Raw genomic sequence first — 8,860 nt, 5'->3', positions numbered from 1 at the left:
ACCATCTGTAAAGGGATCTGTTGCCCTCTTCTGGTGTGTCTGAAGACAGAGACAGCGGACTCATTTAGAAAAAAAGTGCTGCCTCAAGGTATGTATTCAGATGATAGATACAGTAGCAATCTCTTAGCAAACAGGGGTATAACTTGTGAGTATAACTGTCATCGTTGCTGTTGATACTGAGATTAGAGACAAAGTCTCACCATGTGGCCCTGAATGGTCTGGAACTTAATACATAGACTAGACTGACTTCAAACTCACAGAGATCCAGCTGCCTCTGTCCCTGAACTGATAGGATTAAAATTGTGTCTTAGTTAGGGTTTTATTACTTCTGTGAACAGACACCATGACCAAGGCAAGTCTTATAAAGGACATTTAATTGGGGCTGGGTTACAGGCTCAGAGGTTCAGTCCAGGGTGAGAACATGGCAGCATCCAGGCAGGCATGGTGCAGGAGGAGCTGAGAGTTCTACATCTTCATCTGAAGGCCACTAGCAGAATACTGGCTTACAGGCAGCTAGGGTGAGGGTCTTTAAAGCCCACACCTACAGTGACACACCTATTTCAACAGGGCCACGCCCTATAATAGTGCCACTCCCTAGGCCAAGCATACACAAACCATCACAAAGTGTGTGAATACTCCCACCTTATTATTTTTAAACCAGTGTCTTGTGTAGTTTAGGCTGGTCTCGAACCCACGGTCTTCCTGTCTCAATCCTCCCAACGCTGAAATCATAGGCATGCACTATTCTACCCAGTTGTGTATATATTTGTGTGCATCTGTTGTGTTCCAGTGTGCTGAATTTTCATATGCTTTCTTGAATTCTCACATGCTTCCTGTCTCTGTATGTATGCTCTGTGCATCTGTGAGTTAAAAATTATCGCCTTTGCTTATTGATGTAGCGGGAAAAGTATATAAGCCACAGTGTGTTTAGGTCAGAGCACAACTGTCGGGATTCAGTTTTCTCCTTCCACTGCCATGGGTCCTGGGGCTTTAACTCTCAGGTCGTCAGTCTTGGTGGCGGGCATCTTTACCCACCGAGGTGTCTAGACAGCCCTTGTGTGCTTTTTCTATGTTACATGTGTGTGTGTTGTGCTGCCGTGTGTCCTGTGGTCTGTGCTATGGCAGAATATTTGACAAGAGCAGCCGAAGAGCAGAGGGAAAGGCTTGTGTTGGCTCGTGGTTTGAGAGGGTTCAGTTCCTATGGCAGGAAGCATGGATGTGGGAGCATGAACAGCTGCGTCCTATCCAGTCAGGAAGCAGAGCGAGTGGCCAGCTGATGCTCAGCTTGCTTTCTTCTTTGTTTGGTCAGGGACCTGATTTCAGGAGTGGGGGGGGGTGCTGACCACATCTAAGGTAGGTCTTACCTCTTTAGTTAAATTGCTTGGAACACTATGATATCTCACTATGTAGCCCAGGATTGACCTGGAAATCTCTCTGTGGCCCTGAGTAGTCTTGAACCCTCAACACTCCTGCTTTTGCCTTCGTAGTTCAGGAACTTCAAACGTGGTCCTTCCACCTAGGTATGAGGCCCAGAGCTGAGAAGGTGTCTTCGCGTCCACACTGGCTCTTAAATGTCTTGTGACATTCAGTTCATCATCATCATCTCCTATCTAAAGACTCCCCTTGTCCTCCAGTCCCAGCCAGTCCCTCCCCTCCTGGTCTCCATCGCTCTTGTCACAAGGTGTTCTGGTCAGAAGTGTGTGCCTCTGCCTGCTACTACATGACATCCCACTGGGGCTGCCTGGCCCATCTTTGTAGCACCCTATATGTGGTCCTGAGCTTCCCTCAATATAATCTGCAAACCACCATTAAGCTGTGGCCCTGTCGGGGATATTGTGAAAACCAAAGCTCCGGGTGCATTTCTGAGTCACCTCTTGCTACAGAGCTCAAAATCCAGCCTCAAGATACTTCACGGGCAAGTGAGAGGGATATAAAAAGATACTAAATTGGCTCTGTTTTTTGACACGCTCCACTCCGCTGGCATTCAGTGAGCTATCCAATGAACTCCGGCACCAGAAGAAAGCTCTCTTGACCAAAGTAAAGAACCCTAAAGAGACCTTTATTGGAGAACTTTACAGAAAATAACCCCAAAATAGATTTCAGATGGAAAAGCGGCTTAAAAAAAGAGTTCCAGGAAAGCTAAAAGTGAAATAAAGATCTTGAGAGAGGCAACGATTGAAGTCCATCCATCCTGGGGCTTATTCATTCTGGACAAATGGTCCATGGGGCCCCTGAGAGGGAGGGGAGGAGGCCGTCAGATGATAAAGGCAGAAAGGCTTGCAGGAGTTTGACACAATATAGTCTCTAGTGTCCTCTGGAGACCTAGTGTATGTATCTGTAGACATGATGACTGTGGCCTGCCGTTGGCATCGATGTCTTCGACACAGTGATGTCTCTGCCTTGAAGGTTCCCTTTTAGCATCTTCTCACCTGGGAGAGGCTATACCCAGGCCAGATGTACCGGTTGGTGTTGCTTGGAGTGGGGAGGGGGCGTCACACGGGGCACCGAAGAAACAGGAGAGCAATGAGCAAGTCCCCATGTTTCCCCACAGGCTGTGAGTCCTACCTTTCTGTTCTTAAAATTTCTGAGGGTGCCCCCGCTCGGGCCTGTTCAGGGTTGTGATCCACCCAAGCAGGCTATGAAGCTGTGCTGGGCACCTGCCGAGTTCTGGTTAGAAAGGTAAGGACTTCCTGGTGTGATTACTCCCGTTTGTTTGTTTTTCTTTCTCTTGTTAATTTTCACTAAGTCTTTCCTAATTAAAATGTCCTCAGCTATGCGTCTGAGTGTGCTGTCCGACTTCTACCAGGATGCTAGAGGGCATCCCTGTTTCTCACCTTTGTGGTCACAGCGGCAGTCTAACTAAAATAGTCATTAGCTGACTGTACAGTTAACAGTTACAGTTCACAGCTGCCCGGAACTCTGAGAGAACCATCGCCATCTTCTGGCCTATGCAGGAACTGCACACACAATTAAAAGGGGGAATTGAATGTCAAATTTCCAGTTCTGACTGCCCCATGAATCTGAGGACACTGCAGTACAGAAAAGTGTGGCTTGTCTGTTTGCGGAAGCTGCGGGCCGCTCTTTAGAAATCAGGACTCCTGTGGTAATTATTATGAGAGTCAAAGCCACAGAGTTTCGGCTTGCTTGCCTCCAGTTCTTCTTTTTCTGGGAAGCTGTAGTTTCCACTCCTGAGATGAGGAAGACACAAAAACCCAAGTGCAAAGGAGAAAATCAGGACACGAGAAAGCATCTCAAGCCGGCTGCAGGAGTCAGTCCCCAGCCCCAGTTTCAGCAGAGGAAGCAGAGAGGCAAGGTAGTCAGTCTGGTTGTAGGTCGGGGTGGAAGGCTGGTGTTGGGTTAGTCAGGGAGCTCTGGCCTGGTGTGGAGGAAGAGACTGGGTGGGTGGGGGCTGCTCTAGGGAGTGGGGGGAGAGCAGGAAGGGACTAAAGGGCTTCAGGCCCCAGCTTTAGGCAGGTAGGGGTCTTGACCAATCAAAGACCGAAGGAAAACTACCAAGCTAGGCTGGTTGTCCAGAGGTTGTAGGATGGCACACTCTGTGTGTGTGTGTGTGTGTGTGTGTGTGTGTGTGTGTGTGTGTGTGTGTATAGGTGTGTACTCTTGGGGGCAAGACTGTGCCTTCAGCGAGACTGGCACATAGTGGGGCCACTGACTGCGCTGATAGATCTCAGGCACTCTGAACATTGGGAAATCTCCATGGAGACAGGAAGGAGGCGTTGTCAGCTTAACTCACATGAGAAGGGCAGAGGCAGGCAAAGTAGGCAGCAGGAGGCTGGCTACTGGGAAGACAGCAGGCTAGCCCCGTGGAAGACAGCAGGCTAGCCCCGTGGAAGTTCTTCAGATTCCCATGTCTGGGCTTTTAGTATTTCACGGAAAGACATAGTCAAAATTCATTTACATGAAGGATGAGCTAAGTCCAGGGTAAAGGTAACAACGGCAACAACAACATGACCAGATGCTCATACGGGTGCCACACAACGACACGTGGTGCCCAGCAGGCAGGTGCTGGTGGCTGCAAAGGCACTGGCAACTGTGGGATTTGTTCTGGCACAAGAGTCCCTGAGCTGTGAACAGGAGTCCTGGACCATGTTCTCTTTCCTTGGGATAAACGAGAACACCAGCAAGGAAAGGGTTTGTTGTGGCCCACAGTTTGAGGGTGCATTCCACCGTGGTGGGGCAGGGGTAGCGGGCAGGGAGCAGGGGACAGTGGGCAGCGGGCGAGTATGTCTCCAGGTGGAAGAGGAGACCCACAAGTGCTTTCATCATCTTGGCTGTCTCCTTCTCTCCTAAATTAAAAAGTACAAAATGTTTATTGATTGCTGATTGTACTTGTGTATCTGTATATGTGTGTTTGTGTGTGTGTGTGTGTATGTGTCTTTCTGTGTGTATGTGTTTGTGTGTGTCTGTATGTATATATGTCTGTATCTCTCTGTGTATATGTGTCTACATGTGTCTCTGTGTGAGAGTTTGTATGTAACTGTGTTTGTGTGTGTATGTATGTGTCTCTGTGTATGTATTCATGTTCCTATATATGTGTGCTTGTATGTGTTTGTATGTGTGTGTGAGAGAGAGACATAGAGAGAGAGAGAGAGAGAGACAGAGAGAGAGAGAGAGAGAGAGAGAGATACATAGAGAGAGAGAGACTGTCCTCTGTACTAAAGTGTTGTTCCCAAGGATTAAATTTATGTCCCCAGGCCTAGCAGAAAGTGCCTTTACCTGGAAGGTCATCTTGCAGGCCTATTCTTTTCTCTTTCCAGCTTTATCCCATCTCAGACTCAAGCCCAGGGGATGGTGCTACCGAAATCCAGGGAGGCTGTTTCCTCCTCAGTTAAACTTCTCTACAAACATAAGAAAACTTCTTCTAGGCACACTCAAAGGCCAGCTTCTAGGCAATTCCACATCCATCCAGGCTGACTGGCAGGACCTCCCACCACAGCTGGTAAAGCAACTGTTGAGCAACCGTTTCCTGTTTCCCAGAAATGCTTCCTTGTGATTTGGATCTGTCCAGAAAGTTAAATGTTTCAGTTGCCACTGCAAGCCATAGCCCTGTCAGAAAGGGAGGACTACACCCTTGAGCGGCAGTGCACAACCCACTGAGCCTGTCACTGTCCCCTTTACGAGGATCTCTGTAGACAGTGAGAGGTATCTGCGACCTCTTGTGCCTGACCTCTTGTGCCTCGGGCTAAGTGCTTATGTTTGGCTTGTTGTTTTTCGAGACAGGCTTTCTCTGTGTAGCCCTGGCTGTCCTAGAACTCCCTTTGTAGACCAGGCTGGCCTTGAACTCAGAGATCTGCCTGTCTCTGCTCTATGAGTGCTGAGATCCAAGTGCTTACTTCCACTGTATATTTGGGACTGGAGAAATAAGTTAAGAGTTAAAAAACCTGGCTGTTTTTCCAGAGGACAGGGTTTTTCACCCACATGGCAGCACACAACGGTCTGCAACTCCAGTCCCAAGGGATCTGACATCCTCGTCTGGTCTCCACAGGCACTGAACACTCATGGTGCACAGACATATCTGCTGGTGAAACAGCCATACATAAATAATTTTTGTGAGATAATATCTTTCTACATAGCCCTGACTGTCCTGCTACTCACTGTGTATACTAGGCTGGTCTCAAACTCACAAAGATCCAACAATCTCTGCCTCCTAAGTGCTGGAATAAAATTGTGCACCATCATGCTTAGTGAAATAAATAAAAAATTTAAAAGACTAACTGTATTGCCTATCTATCAATCAATCAATTTATACACCTACCTATCACTATCTTTCATATATTACTACCTATCATATATCTTTCCAACAATCATCTTTCTAGCTACTTGTTAGTTTATCCATAGATCCCTATAATTCTTACATAGGTCTCTTTCTTGCTGTCATCTAGCAAAAAAAAAAAAAAAAAAAAAAGTCATCTACAAAGATCACTTAGTTTCTTTAAATTTATTTTTAGATGTATGCCAAGGACCTTTCTCAGCTTGGGGAGGTCCTGAGCAAGGGGTATTTGGAAAAGGCAAAAGAACTACTCAAAGTCAATCATGGGTGCAGGCTGACAGCTCTGTGTTCTACTTGAGACAGCCTCCAGAGATCTCCAGACAGTTCAGCTTTTGCAGTCCAAAGCCCAGTCTTTTATTTGCACATCAGTTCAATTCTCCACCTCAGGTTCTCTTTTGATTATCCCAAGAATCAGAAGTTTATGACCTTTGCCCTTGATTCTTAGAAAAAGACAGAAAGTATTTTGTTTTTTTTTTTTGTTTTTTAATACAGCAAATTAATTCAGAGATCTGCCTTTGTAAGCACAGACAATAAGCTAGCTGGGTGGGGTCCCATCCTGAGATAATCATTCCCACCATGCCTGGGCCTAAACTCACTCTGTCCTGGGCTGACCTTGAATTCAGGGACCTAGGTGCTGTCACCACTCCCTAAATATCTTTATCTTCCTTAGTATCTTTCTGACAAGCTGGCTAGTAGTGCAATTGCCTTTAGAAAAACTTTTAGGTCTATGAAGCCCCTTAAATTTTTATAGGTGAGAAATTATACATGCTCGTACTCATGTTTTCAGAGTTCTTTCCCACAGCCTAAGGACTGTCATGAAGGTCACAGCATTCACCATTTTTGCTGAGGTCATAAGACACACCCTTGCCTCCTGGGCTCATGCTGCTTCTAATCATCATGAAGTTATTAACCTTGGCAGGGAGAATAATTCCCGGAGGAGAAACATAAAGTAAATTCTGTATATTATTGTACAAACAAGCCTCACATCTAGCTATCATCAGCACTTGTGGAGGTCCACACCCTGCTAGCTCTGCTCCAGGCTCAGGAACTGTGTCACACTGTCCCTTCCACATTGACCATGCAGCACTGGGCAGATGTATTATTTATTTTACTCTGTAGGCATGAATGTTTTGCCTGCCTGTACATATGCGTACCACCTGTATTCCTGTAGCCTGCAGAGGCCGGAGGAGTTTGTCTGGATCCCCTGGAACTAGTTGCAGAGGGTTACAAGCCACCGTGTAGGTGCTGGGAACTGAACCTGGGTCCCTTGGAAGAATAACAAGTGCTCTTAACTGTGGTCCATTTCTCCAGCTCTCCAAGTGCAATTCTTGAAAAAAAAAAAGTTTATGCCCTGAAAATGGAGTTGCAGGCTGCCGTGACCCATCCTGTGAATGATGGGAACTGAACACGGGTCCTCTTGAGCCGGTGCTCTTAACCACTGAATTATCTCTCCAAACCCTATGTGCATCTTTTCTATCTCCTAGGTGGCCCATTTACTTGTTTGCTTATTTTGAGATGCGGTATTGCTGTGTAGTCTTAGCTGTCCTGTAACTTCCTATGTAGACCAGGCTGGTCTTGAACTGAGAGAGATCTATTCACCTCTGCCTCTTGAGTCTAAGTTCTAGGATTAAAGACATGCGCCACATGCCTGGCCTGACCACTTTCTTTATGAATCTCTCTATTCTTGATTCTCTATGGCTTCTTCATAATTGAAGAAAAAATCTGCAAATCTGGTAAGATTGGCTGTGTGTGTGTGTGTGTGTACTCCTGTGTGTGCATGTGCATGCACAGGTGTACATGTGAAGGTCAGAGGTCAATGTCAGCTGTCTTCCTCAAGTGCTTTCTACCTTATCTTTTGAGACAAGGCCTCTCACTGATCCTGGAGCTCACTGACTGATTCAGCTAGACTGGCTGGGCAGCAAGTCTCAGGGCTCCCCCAGCCTCTCTGCTTCCCTTCTGTTAGCATTACTGGTACATACAGCCGTCCTCGGCTTTATACCTGTGCTGGGGGCCTGAACTTAGATACTAATGCTTTGATGTCAAGCACTGTACTGATTGAGGCATCTTCACAGTCCCATTAAAAGTGGCCTTTTAGCTTCCTATTCTGTCTTATGAAGGAAGGCATTTCCCAGGAACAGAGCAGGAACTAAGGCCCTCCAGCTTAGCAGCATGCACCTCTACCCAGTGAGCCATCTTGCTGTCCCTAAATTTCTGTCTGGGGTACTCCCAGTGGCTCGTGACTCCCCTAAGAGAGCTCAGTGCAGCTATGAGCACCCCTCACTTGCTGTTCTGTGGCAGCAGTGACCCTTAGGGGGTTCAAAGCAGGGAGCTCAGCTGTCGATCTCTGCCTCGAAGAGGCTTAAGTTGTTGGTTTCTTTCCCATCTAAATCTGTTTAGATTTCTCCTCTATAGCCTAAGGCCACTTCCCCAATTGGCCCTCTGGCACGTTTTGCTCATAGCCTCTGTTCCCTTTACAGTTACAATTCTGGGCATTTCCCTTTTCTGACTTTGATTCACTGAGAATAAAAACTTTGGGTCTGCAATTTGTAGAGAATCTCCATATTTGGTGCCTCTGGGAGAGGTTCTTACGGACCCAAGCTACGGATGCCTCTGGAATTTGGGTCACAATGAGATCACATCACATTAGATCCATTTTGTATGTTTTGAATCATATTTGCCTTGGCTAACTCCCTTTCCCTTTATTCTTGATTATTTATTGCTTTTTTTATTTTGGAGATGGGTTTTGCTATGTATCTTAGGTTGGCCCTTAATTCACTTCTGTAGTCCAGGCTAGCCTTGAATTTACAACAGTCTTCCTATCCCCACCTTGGGAATGCTGGGAAGACAGGCATGCACCACCATGACCGGCTTCTATTTTGTTTGTTTGTTTTTTTTTTGTTGTTGTTTGGTTGGGTTTTTTACCTTAAAACTGCTTGGTTTTGTTTTCAATTCTTTATTCTTTGAGAGTTTCAGAAACTTATGTGTATTTGTGTATTATGTGTACGTGTATTAGCTTAAACAAAGAACTTTAGAGATGAGATTAGGCATAGAAGAGCACACACACACACACAC

Source organism: Micromys minutus (assembly GCF_963924665.1).
Source record: "Micromys minutus genome assembly, chromosome: 10".
Classification (NCBI taxonomy): domain Eukaryota; kingdom Metazoa; phylum Chordata; class Mammalia; order Rodentia; family Muridae; genus Micromys; species Micromys minutus.
This window is presented reverse-complemented; position numbering follows the sequence as displayed.